General features: G+C 41.3%; 1 protein-coding gene across 20 annotated transcripts in view; it reads left to right on the top strand.

Moving 5' to 3' along the window:
- The window catches only part of LRATD2 (LRAT domain containing 2), a 305,269-nt gene that overhangs the window by 11,715 nt on the left and 265,681 nt on the right, over positions 1 to 27,873 (top strand). For 13 of the 20 annotated variants that reach the window (XR_012128502.1, XR_012128503.1, XR_012128504.1 and 10 more), the window contains 2 exons: positions 15,099 to 15,177; positions 16,284 to 16,409. The exons of 1 other annotated variant lie outside the window; for it this stretch is intronic. The gene's annotated coding sequence lies outside the window, so the exon portion shown is untranslated. Of the gene's footprint in view, positions 1 to 15,098; positions 15,178 to 16,283; positions 16,410 to 20,194; positions 20,318 to 27,873 lie in introns of those variants that run through there. 6 more of the 20 variants (XR_012128508.1, XR_012128509.1, XR_012128507.1 and 3 more) reach the window with 4 other exon arrangements.

Here is a 27,873-nt window from a genome sequence, read left to right as displayed (position 1 = left end):
ACTTTTTCGAGAACTCTGAAAGGATATTACTTTTGCTGCAGGAACTCCTCTTCGGTACCATCATCTAGCCGATTTCAGATATAACCAAGCAGTTCCAGCGTGGCCAGGTTTGAAGCTGCTCTGTACTTTGAGGGAGCTGAGGGGCATTGTAGGAAGTATTGGAGGCAGCCTGGGCTGTCGCCCCAGCACTTGCCCTTACTGTGCCACCTGGGCCAATGACCTTGCCCGGCTTGGGAGGCTGCAGGGTAAAATCACTTGCAAAGTGGGAATAATTTGTCACCTTCCATGGGAGGGTTATGGAGTTACTGATGATATACACAAACCATCCAGAAGTAGTCCTGGCACGCAGTTATTTGCTCAGGGATTGGTTGATGTCACTACCCATCTTCCCTTTTTTAGTTTTTCCCAGTTCATGACGTAATACCAAAATCTCACAGGTGAATTTCAGATTGGAGCAGGTCAAGGCAAACAGACTAAACTGGAGTCAAGATGGTCAAAGACGGTACAGCGTTCGGTTTTGTATGTTTAAAATATCTGGCCCAGGTGTTTGGAAGAAAATCATAAATACGTGTGTATACACACACACACATGCACACCAAGAAGCCAAGTGCATTTCATTTAAATCTTGGGTTTCTACCCTACCTAATAACCTAAGAGGTGAAGCTCCGGCGCTGATATCATCACAAAGCTGTAATTGTTTTACTACCTCCCTCGTAATGCCTCTTTCCACCTGCCCTTTAAGCCTATGAATATTTCTTATTAATATAATTTTATTACTTTTCTTTTTACATTTGAAAAATAACATATGCTTAGTATAAAAGCAGTTCAAATACCAAAGTGTATAAAGTAAAAGTAAAGGACATCCTCCATTCATTCTCTCACCCTTTACACCTCTAACCAGGGGGAAAATATTAATTATCTAATACTAGGTTTGTTGTGTGTTCCTTCTAGACATTTTTCCTATGAACTTTCAAAGATGCTTATCTACATCTGACTTCCTGGTTTTAAAAACTTTAGATCATGCTACCCATATTACTCTGCCATTTTTTAAAATCATCAAATCAAACCTTTTTTTACATTAGTACATAAAGTGTCTAGAGGATTCTTTTTAAACTGCTGCTTAGTATTTCATAGTAAAAAGCTTCTGTGTCATATTTATGAATTCTCTCATTGATGCCCATTTAAACTATATGCATCCAATTTTTCCTAATGACAAATAATACTGTAAACATTTTGCTACACCTGTTATTGGCATATGTGTGAATGTTTCTGAAGGATATAATCATTGAAGTAAAATTTCTGGATTAAAGGTCATGCAAAATTTTAATCTTAATAGGAGCAACCATATTGCCCTCTATAAAAGATAGTGCCACATTACAGAAATACTAATAACATTCTCAAGTGTTTGAAAATATTTGCTTACACATAGGTTAAAATAGTATATTGTTGTTTGAATTTTTCTGAGAGTTTTATTTCTTACCACCTGTGCTGGTCTCATTGGTATCTCTAGGAATTTGAAGCAGTGGTTTTATTCTATTACAAACATTTTAATTCTCTCCAAAGCATTTGATTACTGGATCAGCCTGGAGAATTCTAGAGCCCAATCTATGAACTTCAGCGAACAGTAGGTGGACGGTATCCGAAAGTATCCCTCTTTTAAAAGTGTAAATCAGAGTGTACACCATATTGGTGCATACACTTTAGTAGCTTCCAGTAGTGCTTAGAATGAAATCTAAGGTCCCTACTATGCCTTGTTGATTGACCTGTACAATCCTACCACTACTTATGTTGCCAGTATTACTTCTTAGCACTCCCCCTTACAGGGTATATTCCAGCCTCACAGGCCTATATTTTTTATCCTAAACACACCAAAGTATTTCTTTCTTGATTTAGAGCAGTATTTTTCAGACTTTCTGCCTATCGGCCTGCAATAAGAAATGCACCGTGTCTCATAACAAAATGGCCCATATGTGTATGAGTGTGTGTATGTGTGTGCACACATATTCTGAAATTACAATTTTACCAAACAGTTCCCAACTGTTCTGTGATGCCAGGTAGTTAAGATGATGTGGTAGGCAGAATAATGGCCCCCCACAAGATGTCTGCACCCTAATCTCCAGGCCTGTGAATATGTTTTCTAACCAGTCAAAATCTCAAAATTAAACATTCAGTTGGAAGGGGAGCAAATACCCAGAGCCTCATGTTTTCACCAGTTAAGAGCATCACTTTGGCCAAATCTTTAATTTTAAATGCCTGTCACATCCTTAGCCTTTGCTTAGAAAATGCAAATGTTTACCAGGGTTTGGTGTGTCCACAGTCCTGGGTTAGGCATGTTAGGGAGACGTGAATTACGTTCAGAGGTATAAATAATGCTTCAGTACTGTGATTGATGGAACAATCAAATGAAAGTCAGAAGAAACTTGAAAGTAATAAAGACAGAATGAGACATTCAACTTCCTGAGATGTAGTCAGGGGCACGAGGGCAACGGGTCCCCTTGGTCATCGCCAGCAGTGAGAACTCCAATTTGTAACTTAGGCATTTCCAAAGCATATTTCACAGATGATCACATTTGATTTCTTACATTTGAGTAAGGTGTTGTTACTGTTCTCCTTGAATAGGTGTGGACATTATGCCTCAGAGCAAGGGAAATAAAATGTTTATTGAGCACATGCTACATGCAGGACCCCATGGTTGGAACATTACAAATGATACTTCATTTAATCGCTAGCATAAGCTGGGAGATTGCCTCTGTGATTCTGATTTTGCAGATGAATTTGTGACTTGTCCAAGATTGCTCAGCTGTGAAACAGACCGAACAAGATCCAGTCCACAGTTACCTGCCTCCTGGGCCAGTGCCCTTCCTACTATGTTGCCCTCATTTCTGGCAGTTACACTTGTTCTCATTTGCCTGCATTTCCAAATCACATGATCACTTCACATACCCTCAATGCTGACGGAGGTTGAGGAGGTGGAACATTAGACTTAGATCATCTTCAGCTGACCCTGTTACTCTGGAAAATGAGTTGATGAAAGGCAAAATCTGAACTATCCAACTGAGGGATGACGGAGAGCTAAGGAAGACAGGAGCACCGTGTGCCAACTTTTCACTTTAACTTTTTATTAGGGCATAATTTCAAAGTTGCTTGAATAAGCATAGGGCAGAAGAACCTCTGTCTACCCTTTATGCAGATTCACTTTTTATTAACATTTTATTCCATTTGTAAAGTCCAAGCAGGAAAAATGTTTTTAGTGTCACTCTTGCCCAAGGACTCCACGTGTCTAGCTCCCTTTTTATTCCTCATTTGAATTGTCCTACGGCCCAGCTCTCTTATTCCTCCTTTCCTACCCACATTCTCACCTTCAGTTTTGCATTATTGCCCAGGATTTCCTTCTCTCTCCCATTGTGGATATGAGTCTGGCTCTGCCGCTGGTCAGCAGGAGTTCAGATCACTGCTCTACCACTTACTAGCATTATAACTTTTAAAGGGGAAGTTTCCTCCTCTGAAAAAAAGGGCCTAGAGTTGCACCTTTCAGAGTGTTTGTGAAGATTACCTGGAATAATGTGAGAATAAAGTTGAGCCATGGTACCAAGCACAGAGTAAATTCCCCTAGAAATGCAAACTGACATTGCAGAGGACCTATATTCATCCTGTAGTCCATTCATACAGCTGTACCAGTTGTTAAAACATTGAAGCTTTCCCATATCATTGATAAATAGCTCCTTTCCTGAAACCCACCCCTCACCACCAGAGCATTGCTATCTTCCAGGCCACCTGGCTACTGCCCTGGGCCCCATGGATATTCCCACAATCCAGCTAATAGTTGCATGCCTGCAGAGCTGGGGCCTCCAGGACCCTGCTTGCTCTCCAGGTGCAGGATTTTCCTTGGTGGATGACTGCTGAACAATGTCAATGTCACTGCAGAACATTAACTTAGTGCCTATCAGTACTATTGCCCTCATTCACAAATGATGAATGAAGCCGAGGGAGAGAATGAGTAACTTTGTCCAAGGTCACACAGCTGATAATGACTTACACCTCGGACTATTTAATTTCCAAAACCATGTCCAGTCTTGGCAGAGTAGAGTTCTAGTCTCCAAGTCTGGTTCAGACCTGTGACCTTGGGCAGGGGACTTCATCTCTCAGAGGGGGAACAGAGTAAGAATGCTTCTTCTGACTTCCCTATCTCTCTAGGCATTGAAAAATACTGATACAGGGAAACTTTCCTTGTCTTTTTGTTCAGGGCAAATAATGAAGTTTAGTGGTCAGCTCCAGGCCAGAGATCAAACTCAACTCGTTAATTATTCACAGAGTTGATTAGCTCTGCTCTTCTCTTGAAACTGCTGAACCAGCTGAGACAAGCCAGAACTACAAAGCTGGTAACACTTTTTGAAAACAACTTGTTGAGGCAGAGCATATGAGTATTTTTAGAGAGGGAATGTGAGCTAATGAAAGCAAAGACACAATGAAAGGAGCATTGCCGTAGGGGCCAGAGACTTCACTTATGAACTGTGTGCTATTGGGCAAGTCCCAGAATGAGTAACCTGAGTTCCATCATTTGGATAATGAGAATAAATACCTTGAAGAGCTATTTAGAGTCAGATACAATGGGGGCACAGCCCCAACAACCTCAGTGCCGAGCACCAAGAGTGAAAGTCAAAATATTTACTAACCTGGACTATGGGACCCTGAAGAAACTACCGTCGCTGTGAATCAGCATCTCTGAGGCTTCTGCAGGCCCCCAGCAGGCCGGGAGCCAATCCTTTTACCTTGCTAGGTCAAGGCTGGGGGTGGGGTGGGGGGCAGGGACGTGGGCATTTACCAGCCACAAGGGAAATTGCCATGCTGCTGGACTCATATGCTAGCTGAAGGCAGCCCTGGCTGACAGTATTAGAAAGGGCTTAGCCACCATCAGGTCTGCGCCTTATTACGTGGGAAAGCGGGGAGGACAAACTGTGGAAAGCAGGATGGAGAGTCCTCAAAAAACTAAGAAATACCATTTGACCCAGTAATTATACTTATAGGAATTTGTCTGAAGAAACAAATTTTTATTCAAAAAGATAGGTGCACCCCTATGTTTATTGCCACATTATTTATGATAGCCAAGATGTGGAAGCAAATAAAGTGTTCATCAGTGAATAGATGAGTGGATAAAGAAGAGGTGGTACACATAAACACAATGGAATTTTATTCAGCCACAAAAAAGAATGAAATCCTGCCATTTGAGACATCATGGATGGACCTAGAGGCTATTCATAAGTGAAATAAGCCAGGTGGAGAAAGACAAATACCACTTGATTTCACTTATTTGTGGAATCTAAGAAAACAAAACAAAACAAAACAAAATGAACAAAAAAGTAGTAGACTCATAGACACAGGTGGACCATGGGGGAAGGGTTAGGGTAGGGGTGGAAGGTGAGGGGTGTAAAAGGGCACAAAATTTCTGAATCATAGTATAAGTTAGTCACGGGAATGGTAGTACAGCAGGGAGAATATAGCCAATGATTCTGTAACATCTTCCTATGTTGACAGATAGTAAAGACACTAGTTGGGGTGAGGATTTAATGAAATGGGTAACTGGTGAACCACTGTGTTGTATACTTGAAACCACTATAAGATTATATATCAATGATACTTAAAACAATGAAAAAATAAAGAGGGAAGGACAAGAGACAGCTAGTAATTTGGGGGTTGGTTTGTTTTTAATGGTACAGAAGGGATAAAGGGGAAGTTGAAACCCTTCTCTCCTACATCCCATCCTCACTCTCCAGAAATTAGTTGTCAATTATTACATCTTTCCCCGGAAATTAGCCAATCAGGTTTCCTTCCTTCTGTATAAATGGAATCATAATTTAATAATGACTATTACTATTAATCATGTACTTGCTCTGTGTCTAGGAATATTTATGGACTGTATCTGATATTTTGTAGGCTACAGTCTGTATGGGCTGTATGTTATTTAGCCCTCATGACAACTCTGTGAAATTGGTACTGCTTTTATTTTCATTTTTAAGCTTGGAAAACAGGCCCAGAGAGGTGGAATCATTTGCCTAAAGTCACAGTAGTTAGAGACAAGAAAATAATCTAGGAGGTCAACATGCATCTATCTTATTCTTTTTTGTGTTGGCATAGCATCTCTTAATATAAATGAATAATAGTTTATTAAACTAGTTGGATTTTAAAGTTGTTCAAATTCTATTCTAACAGAGTTGCATTGAACCATGTTTATGTATTTATTTTTCAAGTGCTAAGATTCATTTGATGTCACTCTGTACCAGGCACTCTAACATACTCTTTACATGTATTTTGTCATTTAATGCTCAAAACCACTCCATGAGATTAGGAATCATCCATTTTTCAGAAAAGGATATTAAGACTCCAGACAGTTAAGTAACTTGCCCAGTGCCCAGAGTTAGTGAATGGCAGAAGGTGGAATCTAACACAGGCTGTCTGATTCCAGAATGTTTAACACTAATGCTCTGGAACATGCATGACTGTTTGTGAAAAATGCCCATGAGGAATTCACATGTCTACAAGAATCTTCTCCTTTTAATAACATTACCCTTTCATATTTTTTCTTGTGTATTAATTTCTCTGAGACTCTGTTTTCATACCTGTAAAACAGTTAATAATACCTACTGCTATGGACTGAATTGTGTCCCCCCATTCCAAATTCACAGGTAGAGGCCTTAACCCCCAAAGTGATGGTATTTGGAGGTGGGGCCTTTGAGAGTTGATTAGTTTTAGTTTTAAATGAACTCATGAGGATAGTATTAGTGCCCTTATAAGTAGAGACACCAGAGAGCTTCCTTCCTCTCTGTCCACCATCTGAGCACAAAGGAGAAGGTAGCCATCTTCAAGCCAGGAAGAGGGTCCTCACCAGAACCCGACTGTACCATACAGGAACCCTTACCTTGGACTTCTACCTTCCAGAACTGTGAGAAATAATTTCTGTGGTTTAAGCCATCCAGTCTGTGGTATTTTGATATGATAGCCCAAGCAGACTGATATACCTACCTTATGAAATTATTTTAGATATTAACAGAAACAAGGTAAAAAAAATCTAGAATAATTTCTAACATGAATTATGGAGTTATTACATGCCAGGTATTATTGTAAGAGCTCCATATGTATATTAGTTTCCTAGGGCCACCATAACAAAATACCACAAACTGGTGACTTAAAACAATAGAGATTTATTCTTTCACAGTTTTGGAGGTTAGAAGTTCAAAATCAAGGTACAGGGCCAACCCTCTGAACAGCTGCTGTGTGGGTGATCCTTCCTGCCTCTTCCAGGTTCTGTGGCCCCAGGCATTCCTCAGCTGGTCACAGCATCACTCCAGTCTCTGCCTCTATTGTCACATGGCCTTCTCCTTGCATGGCCATTTCTTACAACACCAGCCATATTGGAGGAAGCTCCTATCTTACTCCAGTATGACCTCATCTTAACCAATTGCTTCTACAATAATCCTATTTCCAAATGAAGTCTCATTCTGAGATATTGAGGGTTAGGGCTTTAGCATCTTCTCTGAAAGGACAATTCAACCCATCATAATATATAACACCTCATTCAATCTCCACAGCAACCCATTGGAGCAGATCTCATTATTATTTCCATTTTAGAGCTGAGGACTGAGGCTCAGAGAGTTTACATAACTTGTCCAAGGTTACATGGTGACTAAGCAAATGTATGTTCTACTAGTTCTTGGCTAGCAGAGTTTGGCAGGATCAGGACACTCAGAAAAAAAAGAGCTTGTTATTCTTTTTTGTTAATTTTGAAATGCTTCACAAGTGACCTATACCCTAGATCAGGAGTAAGCAAACTTTTTTGGAAAAGGATCAGATAATAAATATTTTAGGCTTTGCAGGTAATATGGACAATCTCTGTTGTGACTAGTGAATTCTGTAATTGTAGTATGAAGGTAGCTAAAGATAATATATAAGCAAAGGAGCATGACTGTGCTCCAATAAAGTATTATTTGCAAAAATAGACACTTTATCTATTCATCAGTTGATGGACACTGGTTTCTTCCACCTTTTAGACATTATGAATAATGCTGTTATTTGATATTGTCCATTGAAGCACACAATTTAAAAATTTTGATGAAGTCCAATTTATCTGTCTTGTTTTTTCTTTTATCTCATGCTTTTGCTGTCATATTTAAGAAGTTGCTTAATCTGAGGCCATGAAGACTTACCCCAAGTGTTTTCTCTTAAGAGTTGCATAGTTTTAGTTCTTCTTATATTTAGGTTTCTTAAAAATTTTGAGTTAACTTTTGTATGTGGGGTTAGGTAGGGGACCAACATAATTCTTTTGCATGCTTATATCCAGTTGTCCCAGCACCATCTGTTGAAAACACTATTCTTTCCCCTATTGAATGGTTTTGGCACTGTTTTCAAAAATCAACTGACCATGCATGTAAGAGTTTACCTCTGGACTCTCAATTCTATTACACCGATTTATATGCCTATCCTTATGCCTATCCTTATATGCCTATCTTGATTATTATTGCTGTCTGTGTTGTAAGTTTTGAAATCTGGAAGTGTGAGTCTTTTGACTGTGTTCTTTCTTTCCAAGATAGTTTTGGCCAGTCTGGAATCCTGGCCCGTATTTCCATAAATTTTATAATCAGCTTGTCAATCTACAAAAAAGAGCCAGCTAGTGTTTTGACAGGGATGGCACTGAGTCTGCAGATCAAATTGGGGTGTATTACCACCTTAACAATACTGGATCCCAATCCATGAATTTGTTTCTCCTTTTTTTTTTTTTTTTGGTCAACTCCTTACTATTGTCTTTCAACAAGATAAACTTTTCTTCAAAGAAAGATAGTTTTGCTTCTTCACTTTCAATCTGTATGCCTTTTATTTTCTTTCCTTGTTTAAATGTGCTGACAAGAATCTCCAGCACAATATTGGATGGAAATGACAAGAGTGGATATCTTGTTTTGTTCTTGATCCCAGGGGAAAATTTTCCAGTCTCTCACCATTATGCAAGGTGTTTGCTGTGGGTTTTCATAGATGCCCTTTATTAGTTGAGGAAATTCCTTTCTATTCTTAGTTTATTGAGTGTTTATATCATGAGTATTAGATTTTGTCAACTATTTTTCTGCTATTGAGATGGTCATGTTTGAACTTTATTCTATTCTTTTTATTCTATTAATAACTTTATTATTTGATTTTATTTGAACTTTATTCTACTAATTCTATACTATCAATATGAACTTTATTCTATTAATATGGTTTATTATATTAGTTGCTTTTTGTATGTTGAACCAATCTTGCATTCTGGGATAAATCTCACTCAGTCATGGTGTCTGATTCTTTTTATATGTTAATGGATTCAGTTTGCTAATATTTTTATAGGTTTTTTTTGTCTATATTTATACGATCTGTAGTTTTCTGCTGGAGTCCAGCTCCAGCAGGGGGTGCGAAGCCTGAAAGGATGAGACAGAGTTGGCGCGTGGAGAGACAGGACACGGAGTCAGATGGAGGTGGTCTCTTGACAAAGTGTCGATGACAGCTTTATTTATACTATTTTGCACAAGGATATGATTATTTTTTATTATTCTGATGATTAATTAGTAAAGGCAGTTGGTTAATAAGTATAGGCAAGGTTTTTTCTTTCTTTTACTTTCTAATCTATTCATGGTTGGTCAAGCGTTAGACAGGTGATTGTTTTTCTGTTCTTTGACTGAAACTTTTCTTATAACATGTACTCTGCTGTGTTGTATGTTTCTATGCAACACAGTTTCTAAGTAGTGCATGTGACTGTAGGAGCATGCAGTATGTAGCAGCGACTATGGAGTCTATCAGCTCAGGGTGAAATACAGGTCACCTAGTGCCACAGTTAGCTAGGATTCTTTCCCACAAAAATTTTCTTAGAGCCTTTAATAAATTTATAATCAATCTAAAATCATAAACTCATATCTTCACTTTATACCCCTTTATAGCGCACAGTAGGCAGCAAACTAAATTTCCCCTTCTTATCTACATTTCTCTTTCTTCTGTGTGGATACCAAAATCTCCTTGACATATGCTACACAGGTCTCCAAGACTCCACTACTGCAGGGACTAAACAAGTTCTTACATGGTGAACAATGCAAGGGCATTCATATCATAGAAACTGTTTTTGTTTGAACTACAACCTTAAACTAGTTTAAGTCAAATGTGATGTATAATTATTCATTTGATTTTTATACTTTATATGTGAATCTAATAAAATGTAAATGTAGTAGGTAAATGCAAGATATAGATAGAAAACATGATTTAGAACTGTAAGAAGGCAGGTGTAGATGATCAGGTTTGTGCTTACAGACCAGGTCTTAATCCAAGCTGAACAAGGGCAACAAAACATCCACAGGTGTAGAAGATTTCTCTCAAAACTGGGGGGGGTGAGGTTTAAGCCTCACCTCTGTTGGCCCCCTTTTTCTCACCTGATGGCCTCCCTGCGACTGTGCCTGTCTTAGGTTGTTCCTCCCTTGAGGAATCTTACCCGTCTCTGGCTAACCAGCCATCTTATGGGGCCATACAAGGAGATGTAAAACTGGTAAATGAGAGAAAAGTAATATTCTTTGAAAAGGTTAGTTTTTCACTTCTTTGCAGATTTATGCTCCATGGCTTCTATGCCCAGCACTTGTTTTGAGGTATCTTTACTTCCTGGAAAATTATGGTACTTGGTAATTTCACGTATGAGGCACAAATTCTAGTAAAGGGCTGTGATTAGGAAAGAAGAAAAACAAACTATAGAAGTAGTTGAGGGAAGAAAACATGAAATGATTATTTAAGTGTCAACAGAGTTATTCTATTCAATATTTTCTCATGACTCTATTTCTGTAAAACTTTCCATCACTAGTTTCACTAGCATTGTAAACAAGGAGGGCATTCTCAGTGGAAATGGGGTGGTCAATGTTTGACTAACTAACAGCAGGTTTCGGTACTTTTATGCTAAGATCGCCATTTGGCCCCTGCGTGTTCTATTCTTCAGGAACACTGTCCTGAAAAGCTTTTGGGAAGTTTATGTTCTCATCCTTTCCACACTGCTCAGCAAAGGTTAGTTAACCCTTGGCAACAATGCAAGCAAAAACAAAGCCAATAGTATAATGGAAAATAACAAAATCAAGGGGGGTAATAGAGGGAGCCAGCTGCGAAGGCCCCTGATTTGTGGGGTCTTCCTCCAGCCTGAGCTTTGCTACACAGCTTGAGTAGCATGGCTCCCAGCAGTTTTCTGTTACTATGATGTCTTATCTGGTTTTGGTATTGGGATAATGCAAGCCTTATACAATGGTGTCCCACAGGTCTCTGCGGCTCTAGTTTCTTTGGTTATTTTTAATTTTGTTCTTTTTATAGATGACTCTCAACCAACCTGTCTTCAGATTTACTACTTCTTCCTTCTGTCTAATCAAATCTTCAGGCACATTTTTAATTTCAGTTATTGTACTTTTCAACCTCAGAATTTTTATTGTTTTTTAAAAATAATTTTTGTCATTTGATTGATGGTTTGTATTTGGTGACACATTTTTCTTACCTTCCTTTAATTCTTAGACCTGGTTTCCTTTTGGAATATATTTATAATACCTATTTTAAGCCTTTGCGAGGTAAATCCAAAGTCTGGCCTTTCTTAGGGACAGTTTTTGTAAACTACTTTTTCCCTTTATATGGGTCATACTTTCCTACTTCTTCACATGTCTTGTTTTTTTTCTGCAATTGTTATTGAAAACTAGACATTTTAAATGATACACTGTCAACTCTGGAAATCAGATTCTCTCTCTTCTCCAGGCTTTTTTGTTGTTGCTGTTTGTTTGGAGACTTTCTTGGACTAATTCTGTGAAATCTGTATTCTTTGATGTGTGTGGTCACTGTAGTCTATTCAGTTAGTTAGGTTGATGGTTAGCTAATGACCGGACAAAGATTTCCTTAGCATTCCTCAAAATAATAACCTTTCAGGCTTTTTTAAGGACTCTGTGTGTGTGTGCATGTGTTTGTATGTAGTTATGTTTTCAGTGCTCTGGCAGGCACTTTACAACTCCATCTTATCCTTAATTTCCTGCTTATGCAGGGACACAAGATAACCAGACCCAAAAGAAGAGGATATTTTCAGGGCTCTCCTGGGCATATACCCAGTCCTAAAATGCACATAGGCTTCTAGATTCCCACAAATGTGTTGGAGCTTTTCAGAGAAACCTATGAACATCTCATTATCCAGTTTTTCTTTTTAAGATATTTCATTAGCTGCTTGTTAGCTCCAACTGTTAACACATCTTCAGGCAGCTGTGACATTAAACAATTGCCACTGATTGTATTTGTCAAATCTCTGTGGGTAGGGCTCTGATTAGGTCAAATAAAGAAATTCCTTGAAAGTGGAGCTTTTTAGTGAACTGCCAGTCAGGTCAAATGGTGACAATTTTCTGGGAATGGGACTTCTGAGGTATTCCAAACTCGTCTGCTTCCTTTGGAAGCTGCTAAGCTGCTGCTTTTCACAGATACTGTGAAGGCTGTAGGCTTTCAGGGCTCCTGGAGAGCTGGGGTACGGGTGATGGGCGTAAGTCAAATTAAAATGCCACAAGATTCACTGTGCTTATTGAGATTCAGCCATTTTCCTTAAATAAATGCTGCTTGGATTGTTGCAAGCCTCTGGTGATTTTTTGGAGTTCTGTAAAAGTTAATTTTGACAGTTTTCCCTAGTGCTCTTATTGCTTTTATGGAGATGGGTTTTAGAGAACTTCAATCAACCATTTCAGAATAGCCAATTGTATATTCATTTTCTATAGCTGTGTAACAAATTATAGTAAGCTTAGTGGCTAAAACAATACCCATTTATAGTTTTTGTTGGTCAGGTCCTGCACAGAGTAACTGGGTTTTCTGCTCAGGGTCTTACAAGGCTGAAATCAGCATGTTGGTTGTACTGAGTTCTCTTTTGAAGCCCAGGATCTTCTTTCACATTTGTTGACGTTGTTAGCAGAATTTACGTTGTAGTTGTAGGACCAAGGTCCCTATTTTTTTTGCTGGCTGATGGCTGGCAGTCCATCTCAGCTGCACTTGGGTTCTAACCATTACAGGGAAGATCACTGCTTCAAAGCCAGCAGGAAAAATCTCTCTCCAGATTGTGAAGGTGGAGGCTTATGTTACATCACCTAATCATGGGAGTAACTATCCTATCTGCAGGACCTGCTCACCCTCAAGGAGTGAGGATTATGTACAGTGTATATATTTATAAGGGGTTGGGTTCTTCGGGCTGTCTTAGAATTCTTCCTACCATGAGTTTAATGGTGTGTTTTCAAGCACTTGGCTGCAAGAGACATTTCCAGCTGTATTCAATTTGTGTACTGTTTTATATAGCACTTTCATATAAATTAACCTAATGGAATCTTCACAACAGCTGTCGGAGATAGGCAGGGCAGGTGTCCCTAAACCCATTTTAGAGATGTGAACCAAAAGGCTCAGAAGATTATATGACTTGCTAATGAGTACACAGCAAATGAATTTCTCTAAGTATTATATGTGTCTTCTGCCCTACCACACACCTGCCTGCCATGTTAAAGGTCAGTCATTTCTGAGTTTTGCATGTGACATAGCATTGAGGATATTACTACTAGAGTTCTCTTTAAGAAATTTTATCTCTGGAACAGTCTTCCGTGGGCATCCTACATCTCTTGTGTGTGTACTTGGGGGGAATACCTGACCATGGAAAATAGTATTAACCAGGAGTTTTGATAAAATGGAGTTTTCAGAGGTGAATTGCAGTTTAAATAGATGAAAAATGCCATTTACTTCCAGCAGTGTATTCTCAGTGTTCCCTCTGGCCCAACTTGAAGGGAGCAGACAGTCATCTCCCACAGAAAGTAAATGGAATTTTTATTTTGTCTTCGAAGTGCCTTGCAATTAGCAGTCTCAGGGCTGGCGAGGGGCCCTTGGTGAAGATATCATCAGAAAGAACAGCAGAAGTTTCTGAAGGTAGTCCGACATCAACCAAACCCACTCTCACTTTCACTTGATAGTTTTGCAAGTGCTGAAGGAATTAACCATTTAAGACCAGCCTTCTTACCTCCTTATACTTAATCTCCTGGTTCAATGTGTCTGACCCTCCAGAAGGTGGTGGGTTTTCTTTAGTCCCATTTTAAGCCTTTTAATTATTCTCTGTCTTAGTATGGTAGTGTGAATGGCTACTTGTGGTCCTCATCAATCAATCCTTCAGTGTCTGAGCTGGGGTACTGGCATCCCCTCCCAGATCCTCTTCACTTGGCCCCATACGGACTTCCCAACTGCTGTGAGAAGGTGATTCTCACCTTCTGCAAAGGCCACCTCCCTTGCCTCCCAGTGGCAGTAATTTGCCAGGTGTATTTCATGCTCTAGAGCTCCCTGTGTGACGGGGCTGCATCTGGGTCCTGCTGAGACCATATCTTTTCTTAGCCCCTCCTCTGCCCATTCTGCCCCTTGCATTTCCTCTTTCCTGAGAGCCCTCGCCAGTCAGTGAATCTGCATTCTCGCAAATCACAGTCTCAGGTGCTAGTTCAATGGGATGGACCTAAGACAGATAGTAAAGTTTTCTGTACCCTTCCTCTAAGTGAAAAAAAAAAATTACATCCAGGAATTAAGGGTCTTGTTTTAAAGAAACATCCATCTGAATAAGGTGGTTCCACTTTTCCCACCAATGTGGAGGTCATTTACCTCTCAACCCCAGTGATCTGCAGTATAGCCACAGGTATAAAAATGACTATGGATAACCAATCTAGATACTGTGAAATGAATGACAGTCTGTACATTCATTATTTAAAACAAAGTACAGGTTTTGGCACCTGACAGATACACGTGTGTACCTGGGTATGAGACCAATATATAAGGGGTGCTCTGACATGATCTTCACAGAGAGGCTGGGAAGACAAATGATGCCATACATTAAATGGGTTAGAACATATCAGGGCTTCAAAACCCTGAGATTTTTATTATTAAAGTCTTCATGTGCCAGGGAGCATGGTATTTTAGTCTGGTTATGGGCCAATTTCTGTTTCAAAGCTGAGGCTGAGAGCAGATCCTTTTCTTATACAAAGAACAAAAACTCACCAACTCCAAGTGAAACAAAAATGAATTTTGATGTTCCTCAGCACACTGAGTCCCATCTGACGAGGAATGAGATGGATTGCTAAACCAGAAGAGAATGTGGCTTCCAGTTCTCCAGGCGAGGTGAGGTGGGCATGGACAGTAAAGGTGGGGTAAACATTGTCCTGGGCTTTTGGAAGTCTGCCGAGCCCAGGGAGCTGGGTCAGCCTCATCTGAACAGAAGTGGGGTGGCCTGTGTGGGTGTGGCATATGTCAGCATTGGTTAAATCTGGGGAGTGGGTGCTGAATGGATGTTTGTATTACTCTGTAATCTTATGTTTGAAATATTTAAAAATAAAAAGTGAAATAAAAGTAAAGGCAAAAGACTAAATGAGACTGATTAAACCCACTTTGTGAAATGAATTAAGATGGTATACTTTATAATTATCCTTAACTCAAATTAATATGTCTACCATGTGTATGTGTGAGTGAATTTTTTATAAATACATGCAAGTATCTATATATTTTTTCACATAACATGTAATTATACATATGTGTGTGTGTATATTCACACATACATATAATCTTATATAATCTTAACTGAATTTTCTTACCAGATTACATGGCATCTGCCCCAGATTAGTGAACGCTTGGATTCTGTGTCTCCTCTGCAGATGCCTGTTTCTGCCAGATGTCAGTTAGCTTTGTGGCCTCAATTCTTTGATGGGTTCAAGAAAAATTGTTAATTTGTAGTTTGTCCAGCTTTTTTCTTGTTGTAAAGGAGGGAGCAATGTTATTTCCAGCTCTCTTCATCTCTGAGCTGAAATTAAAAATCATGAATCTAACAAGATGCCCTGGTTTAGAAAGCATTCCTCCTATGTTTAAAATTATCATAATTGTTTAATTTCCTTCCCTGTGCATAGTGAAGGTGAACATCTGTTCCGCTCTGCATCAGTAATCGCTAGCCCCTGGGGCTCCAGAGCCGGGTGGTCCCTGATCCGCTCTCAGAAGTCCGGGGTGGGGGAATCTAGGGGCCCTGGCCCGAGAGGAAGCTGTGGTGGGGTGGTTTCAGAAGGTAAGAGAATTGATGTGCATGGTTCCTAGTTCCAGGTATCAGGTCTTTCAGTAGGGTTTATTCATCTCCAGGGTTAAAATCTCTTTGGAACACACCGCCTTATTCCTCCAGGATCTGTCCTCCCCAGGATAATTTATTTTAACTAGTATTTCATTCCCAATCATCCTACCAACAGAGACTCAAACCAGAAGACAAAGAACTTTGGAATTGAACTGTGGCTTTTTCTCAGGGGAAGCAGCATCAAGGCCAAGCCGAGAAGGTGCTTATCAGTCAGGATCCTGGGAGAAGACCTCACCTTCAGGTTAGTCACATTCAAGGGACGTTTAATCAAGACAGTATGATGTCATGAGCAAGTAAAGGAAAGCCCGAGGGAAGAATCAGTACCAAGATGATGAGAGCAAAGTTCCTTTATCACCCCTACATGGGAGGGAAAGAGGGGAGAGCCGTATGTAAATCAGAAAAAGAGGGCCTGCCCTGCATGGAGAGAGCTGCCTGATGTGAGTGAGACCCAAGGAACGGGGAGGTGGCCAACTCCAGGTGTGACTGGGAGAATAAAGGCCCACCTCACTCTCTTCCCTCTTCTGCTGGCATTTATAATTGGCCAAAGCCAACTAGAAGCTAGATGGCAGGGGAACCCACTGATGGATTCATCCAAGTGGCCTTCTGAGGCAAAGAGGAGGGTGAGAGTGGATCTGGGTGGGTCAATTGAACACCCCCAGTGCAAAGGCCATTGGCCAGGTCTCATTAGATATTCATACAGCTATCTGATATTTATAGATTTGAGTTCCAAAATACTGTATAATGATAATTATTTTTCCCTGATAATTCAATCACTACTTTGAGTCACCCTCTAAGAAGTGTACTATCATTACTTCCCACAAACCCTAAGCAGAGAGGGATTAATTATTTGCTGCAAGTCAAAAGCTAGAAAGACTGGTGGCAAAAAGTTGTCTAAGACTCCAAAATGCTTGTTGAGAACCACTACACTCTACAAATTTATTCTATCCTCACCTTGGGCAACCCCTCAGAACTGGACTGTTCTTCCTCAGCATTCTAAGGAGCCTTTTTGACCTAGTTCCTTGCTCTTTCTTCCTTTCCAAAAGTGCACTGAGTCGCTGGTCACAGCATTCAGAAATTGGGTCCAGGCACCAACAGGCAAGACCAGCCCAGGTTTAAGGGCAGGACCTGGAATCCTGGCGGCTGAGCAGGGCTTGTGTGGACAGACAGAGCCAGGGAACCGTGAACAGGGAACCAGCAGAAAGGAGCTCAGAGATCACATCAGACACTTCACCTGTAGCCTGGAGGGCAGTCCAAGGGGAAAAGAGAAGGGTTACAAAGGTTTTGTGTGTGGTTGGCACAGCTGTGTAGGAAATGGGGCAAGATGGGAGTGACATTGTTTTAGCTCAACAAAAGCAGCCAATATTTGTACAGTGCTTTCATGGTTAAAGCAAATTCCCAAACATTTCATCAGACAATAGTTAACTTCACTAGACTGTGGGTTTCCTGAGGGCAATGCCTTTTCATTTTGGTGTCCTCATCACCTAGTATGGTGTCTGGCACATAGCACCCAATATTTGCAATAACTTGTTAAATCAATAATTGGAAATAGAGTAGATAATGGAGCCATGAAGGGTTTGGGAGCCAGGAACATCAGGGTCCTAATTCTGGTTTTGTTGATCATTCGGTGAGTGTCCTTGGGGAGAACCTCTAGCCTTTGTAAGCCTTGGTGTGTTTGCATATGAAATGAAAATGAAAAACTACATTTTCAGGGTTGTTGGGAAGTTATACACATGTACACACACTATATACACACATACATAGATTAACATACTGTGTGTTAGATTAACACACACACATGCTACAAATACATGTATATACACACACATAAGACAACACCTTTGCATCAGGAAAGGTAACCATAATGATATGATGGCAGTGATCGTGATAATAAAGGAGCAATTTGGGGGTTGGAGAGGGCGGTTTCTGTATTTTTTTTCTTTTGCTACCTCCATTATTTGAACAACTTCATTTCCAGACAGTTCTGTCTAAACAGATCTTAGGCTTCACACCTGGTGAACAGATCTTAAGCTTTACATCTGAGAACAGAGCAGAAGAGAAGGCTGTGCAGGTAGGAACATGACCTCTGTTATTAAATCAACACGACAGTTCAGGCTCTCTCACCCCAACTTTTAACGGTTATAAGGGAGATTTCAAAGCCACCCCTCCATGTCCTCTCAGAGGGAAAAGCTCTCACTGCAGGGGTTTGCTGAACCTTCCTAAGCCGGAGGGTCACTGGGCCATGAGCTGGGTGCTTAAATAGTTCATCTCCAGGTCAGTTGTGATCTGTTTCCCATCATTTGTTTGATTTTTCCTTTTTTCCAGTCAACTTTTCTCAGTCTGTAAAAGTAAGCATCTTTTTGCCTTCATTCATCTCATCGTCAGAGAGCCCTGTCTTTCCTCTCTTGCCCACCATGACTCCCACCCCTCCTTCCACCAAAATCTGTTCAGTGGCAAAGTTGCTTAAGGTGACATTTGCTCGAAGGGACAGGATGGCACCTGATTCCCCTCGCTCTCAGTCCTGGCTCCCTCACTAATACCCACCTAAGGTCTGACAAGGAGGCTGCAGGCAGGGACTCCCCTGAACCTGTGTTTACTGTGTTCCCAACACATGCCTGTCACTGTCCCATGCAACCTGGACAGTAGAGGATGAGAGGTTGCTGGAATCATGGGCCATGAAACAAGGTATCGAGTAGCTTTCTTTCAAGGCATTAGTGAAACATTCAGAAAAAAAAAGGTTTTATAGAATTCATCAGCTGACAAATATACTTGTTCATGTGCATTGATGATGAGCCATGTTAATGTAAATCACAATCATGAACCCAACGCAGACTTCAAGCAAACTCTCTGAATTACATACTCAACGTTAGTAAGCATTGCTCTCTGCGGCAGGAAAATGCCTGGGGAGTACTCGGATGAGAATTTCCCGCATGGCACCCTTCAGTGACACTCGCCTGAGCCATCTCATTTCTGCCCCCTCCCTCCTTGGCAGGGGAACTTTGGATTCATTGCTCCTCTGGTTCTTCCTGCTGTTCTGAGGGTGCTCGAGAAGGAGGTGCTGTTTCACTTCCACGAGGACAGAAATCTCAGCCTGGAGTTCACTGATCTCTGCCATGTTGTGTGGATAGTGTTCACGAACCTTCTGATATTTCTGCAAGATTTGTGTCTCTGTCTTCTGTGGGCTTCTTTTTTGGGGAAGAGTTTTCACATCTTTCAGGAGATTCCCATGGTTGTACACATACTCCAAAATGTTAAGAGCCACTAACCTGGAGGGTTTGTTGAAACATTTTGCAAACTATGTCTTAGGCAAAAATCAGGGAATATTTTAAAAACTGCCTTTCTCCTTGGCTTTTGGGATTCTCACTCATGGCACAGAGATCATCGACAGAACTGCATGGAGAGGGGTGTGACACAGCCAAGGATGAGTGGTGTGTGAAGCTGTGATGTAGTCAACACTCTGATGCCAGTTAGCTTTCTGAGTCTCTAGATTACTAGCCATGAAGTGGTTAAAGGAGAATATTTCCCCTACACCCCTGCCACACAGAGAGCCAGAAAGGGATGTGTTGATTACACAGAGAGTTTGATGACTTCTGTGTACTCTCACAAATGGGCTCACAAAAGTCCCCCAAGACATTTATTGCATGTGCTCAGAGACTGAGTCTTCTTACAGAATGAAGCACCAGCAAGGTTCTGTTTTTGACAAGCATCTTAATGCACCAGCCTTCATTTCCTCTCCTGTTCGGTCCAAGTCAGTTTACTCACCTGACCTGTCTTTAAAGGATACAATAATTAAATAGGAGGAAAAAAATCAAGTCTAAAATAACATAGAAACCTAGGTATGCTAGTCTTAATGGAAAGACTTTGATTGTTCTGAAAGGGCAGCTGTTCCCAGGAAGAAGAAACTAACAGGTGAGGTGGAGCTTATGGAAAGTGGGTTTGCAAGGGGACCAACTGGTGATGTGGATTTGGACCAGACAGTTCGGTGGTCGTTGTGAAAGGCCCTGTGGACCTTTTGTGTTTTGCTCTTAGGCTTCTGGACACCAGCCTGGCCACTCAGGGGCCTGGGGTCCCCTGGCAACAGATCCTGGCTTGAAGCACACCGGGGACCACCCCTCTTCTACATCAACCTTGTCAGAATGTGACTACTTCATGTGTTATCAACTTGCACTTGCAACATATATATTAACATTTTTAATAATAATATTAATAACAAGGATATACTATGCTAGGTGCTACTTTATGATCTTTCTGTTATTCTTCACAAATATACTGCAAAATAATTTAATAGGCTTGCTGGAAATTGGTCGGACCTGGTTGATACAATCAAGAAATCACTGTATTTTTCTCCCTACTGACTTTAAATTCACTTAAACTCATTTGCCTTTTCCTTCCCCTGGTGGCATATTGGGGAGATTCTATAGCTTCCTGGTCACTTTAAAGAATTAAAACATCTAGTCCAGTTCAATCCATCAAAATTTAATCTCACACCCAGTTTAAAGCTTCTCCCCTCTGCCCAGGTGAGGCTTTACCAGATGCTAGGGTACCAGCAAAGGCATAGGGCACTTGGTCTCTTCTCCAACAGTCCTTGCTCCACCTCCCACCTGACTCACTTCACTGCTGATGGAGATTCCCAGGGGTGGTGAGAAGAGTGAGAAACCAGGTGGCAGACGCTCTTTGTGGTGCTATCTTGGCTGTTGAAGGCCCTCGAAATGGTAGGATCCAAAAGTTGGTTCTTTCAGGTGGCACCTTTCATACGGGTCCTCAGAGACCCTGACTTGGTGATGTGCTAGGCTAACCTCTTGTGACTTCTCTCAGTTCCTGCCCATCATGGTACTCTTCCCTTCCATTTGAGTGTATATGTTAAACCTGCTGCCTTCCACTCTGGTAAAACACACACACACATGCTCTGCCATCATGGGCAGCTGCGATGAGCGCCACCCTCAGTCTTCTCCAGGCAAGCTCTAGGCAATAGTCTCTGTGCCCTCAATGCCAGGGGAACCTACTTTAAGATCTCCCAAGAATACTATGCTCTAAGACTGGACAGCTTGGGACCAGTCTCTGTATCTCCATATCTCAGCAAGGGTCCAGCTTGGGAGTGAGATGCCAGCCTACCCTCTTACAACAAATCCTTTCTCCAAGACTGTTTCCCTAGACTACCTTATTTTGCTGAGGGTGAATGGGAGCAAACCCATATCCAGTTCTACAAGGCTCCATATTCCACGGGATTCTCCTCAACTAGAGTTGCTTCAGACCAGGAAAAAGCAATTACACGTCATCCCATCTAACAGAGGAGAAAACAAAAACCCAAAACATTTAAGAGACTTGCCCAAGATCACCCGTGGACTAGTGAGGGTACCGTCAGGAAACAGGTGGCTCACTCAGAGGAGACTACTTCAAAACAATTTTATAAAGGATTATTTAAAAGGTGTAGCAGTACTAGGAAGCCACAAGCACAGTGCCACAGGACTAGTTAGCAGCAGGGTTACTACTCCCAGGACTAAAGCAGGGAGGAAGAAAGGACTCATGCCTGGAGGGCCAGCGGGAGAGGAGCAGGGGGCTCAGGTGTAGGAGACAGCAGTCCTAGTCACGGCTCTGGGAGGAAGCTGTCCTGCCTTCTCCTCTCTACCTCCAACTTCCTCTGGGGGCCAAACCCACTTCAGTCCAGAGGGCACAGTAGCCTTTTGAAGACAAGAGGTTTCCCAGAGCAGAGAGTAAGGGTTAAAGGGTGGAGAATAGCCCACTCAGCTAATAATGACAGAGCTGAGGTTTGAGACCATGTCTTCCAGCCCTTGGGCCACATTTTGTGGCCTCTGCCCTTATTTCATCATGTGGTTTTGACACTTTGACTGCACTGTGAACACTCTCAGGGCATGGGCTCTTCGTTATGTCTTTATAAGTGCTTCCATGTGAGCATGTGTAGACATGCAATACATGTCTGATGATTGAATGAATGAATGGATGGAGGGACAGGCTACAGATTGGCTTGAAACACATGAGGACATTATGAGCAAAGGGAGAGAGATGGCATGCTTTGCAGCAACTCTCTGTACAAGTATTTAACTGAGACAATGTCTACAAAATTTTATATTATATAAACACATAAAATTTTATATTACAAATTTTGTAAGCAGTGTCTCATTTGGACCTCACATCAGCTCTTGAGTTATCAGCCCTGGATGAGTCACCCCATTTTATTTGTGTAATGACTGTGGCTGAAACAAGATAGGAGCTCAGGTCATTTGGTTCTAACACCAGTATTCTTTCAAGTACCTTTCAATTGAGTATAATATGGAAAAAACATGGGATAACCACAGTTTGTTCTCAATCTCCCTCTCTCTCTCTTCCTCCTGTCATTGACTCATTGCAGAAATCAAGCCACCTGTCTTTTAGTATGTCCCACCTTCTGGATGTGTCTGTTTCCTTAGTTTCATTTAACCTGTTCCTCTATCCCATGTCCTATTCCTATTAACGAGCCTGAGAGGATTGATGTAGTTCAGATTCAGGGTTTTTTTTCTTTTGGCAAGAACACTTCATGTGTGCTACAGCACATCAGGACAGGATAGACTCACAGCCCCACTGTCCCACCTTTCATGAGGGGAGGATTAATTGGTGGATTTAGGTGGCTTACCCACATTTTAATTCCCCCTATAAATAACTGGTATTTTAAGTTAAGGATCAGCAACACAGCCAGTATTATGTGTGGCATCACCCACATAGTTGAATCCACACAAAACATTCATGGAAAAGGTATTCTCATCTTCATTTATTAGATGAGAAAACTGGGGCTTAGAGAAGTTCAGCAGATTACCTGAAGTTATACAAATGAGTGACAGAGGCAGGACATGGACGCAGATACAGTGGGCTCTGGAGTCTATGTGCTGAACAGCTATGTGACACTGTGCGCAGCGTCATTTCCCTTCATTGCATTCTCACAGACCCGCTCCCAGAGCTTTTCATTCTTGCTCCTTCAACAGACTGTCTCCGCCAGAGACATTTAGGCATTTAACTCCCACACCAACCAGGCTGTGGGAGAAGGAAGAGCATGACAGCAAGTTATGAAGCAAGGCCCCTAGAACAGGGGGCAGGAGGTGCCAGAATCCACAAGGCAGGCTGGAGATCCTTTTCATGGCACTCTGCAAAGTCACAAACTGAAGTAGCTAAGGGAAGAAAGGCTGTTGGTTTGCTCAGGTCAGCAAGCTATGGAAAGGCCAGAGGAGGACTGACCTGAGGAATTGCTGGGCCCAGCGCCGCAGTTCCACTGGCTGCCCCCTCGGTCTCTCAGCCCTGCTGCATGTATGCTGGCTTCCTGCTCTCAGGCCAGCTGTCTTCACGTGGCAGGGAACACGGCCGTAAGCAGTTTATCCTCACAACTGTGTAACCAGAAAGGAACAAAAACTTTCTCTTAACTCCAGTGGGAAAAATCCCAGGGAAGGACTCTCATTGTTGGGGCTATGAAAAATCATCTAAGCCAGAGAAGAGGGGTCCTATTATTGGTCCATGGGGGTCACACATCCCACCTATGACCAAGAAGACAGGGCCCATTACTATGGGAAAGGAACAATCATGTAGGTGAGGCTATCGAGGGGAGTGTGCTCTGGGTAGTCACCCTGTTGTCCATTTTCCATATACTCTTGTCAGGGACAAATGACAACATGCTATGCAGAGGCAGGTGGCTCTGGGGTGACCAAGAAGAACAAATGGAGGAGGCAAGGAATTAATGCTCATTAAATACCCACAGATGCTACATATATTCCAAGTGCTACATGCTAGCTCATTTAGCTTTACAACAGCACCATGAACTCAGCATTTTATTCTCATTTTTGTTTGAAAGACTAAACTGTGGCTCACAGAAGTGAAGTGAATTACACAAGACCAAAGTTGGTAAATATGAAGTCAAGATTTGAATCCAGGTATTTATGGCTCTCAGCTGATGCTCTTTCCTCCAGACCAGCTATCTTTTGGTGTTACCATGGAGATAAAACCAACTACAGAAATTCTGTGTATAAAGTAGATGATTCTTTACAAAAGTGAGGCAGGACCCTGTACATGTTATGGGCCACCCAGCCAGAGCAGAATCAAAATCCTGGCTGATGTGTTATAGTATAAAAAACTGCCTTCTTCATCAGAAAAACCCAAATTGAGGGACAGTCTACAAAATATCTGATTCAAAGCCATCAAGGTCATCAAAAATTAGGAGAGGCTGGGATACTGCCATAGTCCAGAGGGGACTAAAGAGACCTGCCAACTAAATTCCATGTCGTGTCCTAGATCAGGTCTTGAAACACAAAAAAGGGGACCAATAGAAAAAGTGTTGAAATCCAAATGAAGTCTAGAGCTTAGGTAAAAACAATGTACCAATGTTGGTTTCTTAGCTTTGATAAGGTAGTGTAAGATGTTAATCATAGTGGACACTGGGTGAGGGCATATAGGTATTCTCTGCACTATTTTTACAGTTCTATAAATTTAAAATTGTTACATTAAAAGTTTATTAAAACAAAGTCCCATAATGGGATTAGGATCCTTATACAAAGAGGATATGTCCCCAGTTTGCTCACTCTGAGGACACAGAGAGAAGATGGCCCTCTACAAGACCCGAAGAGGGCTCTTACCAGGCACTGAACCCACCAGCACCATGACCTTGAACTTCCCAGCCTCTGGAACTGTGAGAACATCTGGTTGTTTAAGCCACCCAGTCTGTGGTGTTTTGTTATGGCTGCTCAGGCTAACTATGACAAGGGCTGACATACTTTGTTCTGGGCGGCCAGCTAAAGGAATGATACCCTAAAATGAAACTGCAGTAATGTGAGGGAATTGGTCATGCTTATTTTTGCTCAAATCTCAGATTTTACCCAGGCGGATGTTTCCTTTACAGGAAAGCCCTGATAACATTCCTCACTTCAGACTGTGGAATCTCCAAAGCTCATTTGCTTCTGTGTTACATTTGAGTCGCCAATCTAGATTATACCTCAGTGTTGAAAGATGCGCAGCCCTTGAGAAAGTTGTGTCAGCTCTGAGTTGCTTCTTATCTCGGCTTTTGTCCATGGTTTCTCTTACTTCTCTTGGTCTGGAAACAGCACAGGCCAGAGAGAGACTTGCTACTTTCTAATGGTGGCTGGTGTCAGAGGAACCACTTAGACGACTTACTAAACATAAAGAATGTCTCCCCATCACAGTCTTCACAGATGATAAAACTGCACAACCCACTGAGTATATTATGACTTCTCACCCCTGAAAATAGTATCTAATTTTTCACATTTTCCTTAACTAGCTATAAGAGGTAGATTAAGAAGAGAATATAGTGTAGGTGACTTAGCTCTAATTGAGAGAAGAGGTGGGATTCTGCGGGTGTGTCCAATTGACCCTCCTCTTTCCAAGTTAGAACAGAGGGTCTTGTATACAGTTTAAAAATGCACTGATTTCAGAGTTGCAAGTAGGGGGACCAACCATCCTGGTTTGCCCAAGACTGAGGAGTTTACTGGCATGTGAGACCTTCAGAGCTAAAACTGGGATGGTTCCCAGGCAGATAGGGATGGTAGGTCACCCAGATGGAAGGGACCTTAAAGCAGTCTTTTCAGGTATAAGGCCCCAATGTATATCCTCTCCTCCGGGGAGAATATTCTGACTAGATAAATACACAGAGGGGTTTGTGGATGACAAATGTGTTGTCAGGAAGCAGTGGGGGTAACAGACAGAGATGGATTTGAGCTGGACAGGGGGGAAAGGGGGAGAGTGGAGGCTAGTTTAGCTGACTCGGTCAGAACACTCCAGTGCAAATACCAGCCCTAATGCATAACAGCTGTGAAAACTTGGGTACATGATCTGTCTTTTCTCCTTCAGTTTCTCCATCAACAAAATGAGAATACTATTAGGACCTCGCTCGTATTTTGTCTTGAGATTAAAATTCAATAATTCAGGTCAAGGTCTGCTTAGCACACTTTCTGTCATTTTCTGCTTAGCACATAGGATGTGCTAAATAAATACTACTTTTTATTATTGCTGCTACTGCTGTTGGCAGTACTGTTAAGATACTTCTTCCTAGTTCTACCAGTTGCCAGCTCTCTGGCCCTGGAAATGGAAGCTTCCTCATCTGTAAATGGAGATAATGACACTATCTTACTGAAGGGTTAGGTGAATTTCGTGAGATAAAGCAAATGCATAACGTGGCTTATGGAGGCTGCCTTCTCAGTTTCTGAGTGGTCCTGGGCTCCCATTTTCTTGTCTCATATTTAACCTCCCTAGAGGAGAAACTACACACTTCATAGACAGAGTCTTAATCTTGGGTACACTATTACTAGAGCCTTCATTTTGTGGCTTTTCCTTTTTTTAAAAAAGGCTGTGATTTTCTTGAAATGCTGTAAATTGGGTCTGCAGATAGTTATCTAAAAGGAGTGTCAGTCATGTTTTGACAAATGGAATCATCATGGAAGGAGCATGTAATCTTTAAAATTATTCATTCTGTAACCCACATGTTAGCTTTGTCCTCCTTCTTCAGTTCTAGTCCTTTTCCAAATATATCCACTCATGCACAATCATTACTGAATAATGGAGTTCACTGAAGATTTTTTTAGAGACAGTGGAATTAGGCTGTAATACACGATTCACCACAAACTCCCTCAAACTCGCCTTTGCTGTTCACTTCTATTTCCTTCTTCTGTGCCACCCTTCACCCCTTCCTCATCCTTCTGTCTTGCCAGTGCTCTTCCTCATTTTTGACACTCCCAGTCTCTCAGCCCTTGCAGCAGTTACTGCCATGTGTACCTAAGAGAGAGTTTTCTCTTGTTCTTGGACACATAGTTAGACTATGTTTCCCAGGTTCCTTTGCATTTAGGTGTAGCCATGTGACTGAGTGTCCAATGGACTATTGGTAGAGTGATGTGTTCTACTTCCTGATGACCTGGCCCATTAAAAACTGCCAATGGGCAATTGTCTATTTCTACCCCTGCTGGCTTGATGTTGAAGTTCAGGGACTGTTGATGGTATTGAAGCCTCCACCAACCCAGCTCTAGGTGGGGCAGAACAAAATCTAATTCTGATCTAACTCTACCTGTTAGCATCAAGGTCATCTTTTAGGGACTTACACCAGCGAGAAACTTTATGTACATGAGAATAAACTCTATATGAATGAGAATTAAACTTCCATTGTAGTGAGTCAATAATATTTCACAGGTTTATCCATTATAGTCACTGGCCTTACATAAACTAATATAACCTTTTCCCTGAGGACTCCTCTTCCACTGTTTCTGATCTTGTTTCTTATGCAAAATTTCAAATGTATTCAAAAATAGACAGAATAACATAGTGAACCACCACATACCAAACACAGTTTCCATGATTATTAGTCCATGACCAATTTTGTTTCATCTCTATCTCATATCTCTATAGTCTCCATCTTCTTTCCTAACTTGTATTATTTTGTAGGAAATGTCATGTATCCTGTCTTTTCATCTATAAATCATGCTATATATATGTATCCCTGAAAGATAAATAACTATAATACAATTATCATTTTCCCCTGCAGAAGCAAACAGTGGTTGTAGGAGGCAGAGTAATAGCTTCCCAAAGATGCATGTGTCGTGAGTTTCTGAACCTGTGAATTTGTTACATGGTAGAAGAGAATTAAGTTTGCATGTGGAATTATGGCTGCTAATTGGCTGATCTTAAAATAGGGTGATTATCCTGGATTACCAGGTGGACCCAACATAACAAGA

This window comes from Manis javanica, chromosome 2 (assembly GCF_040802235.1).
Source record: "Manis javanica isolate MJ-LG chromosome 2, MJ_LKY, whole genome shotgun sequence".
Taxonomy (NCBI): domain Eukaryota; kingdom Metazoa; phylum Chordata; class Mammalia; order Pholidota; family Manidae; genus Manis; species Manis javanica.
The sequence above is the reverse complement of the archived record's forward strand: the minus strand, read 5'-3'. Positions and strand labels throughout refer to the sequence as shown.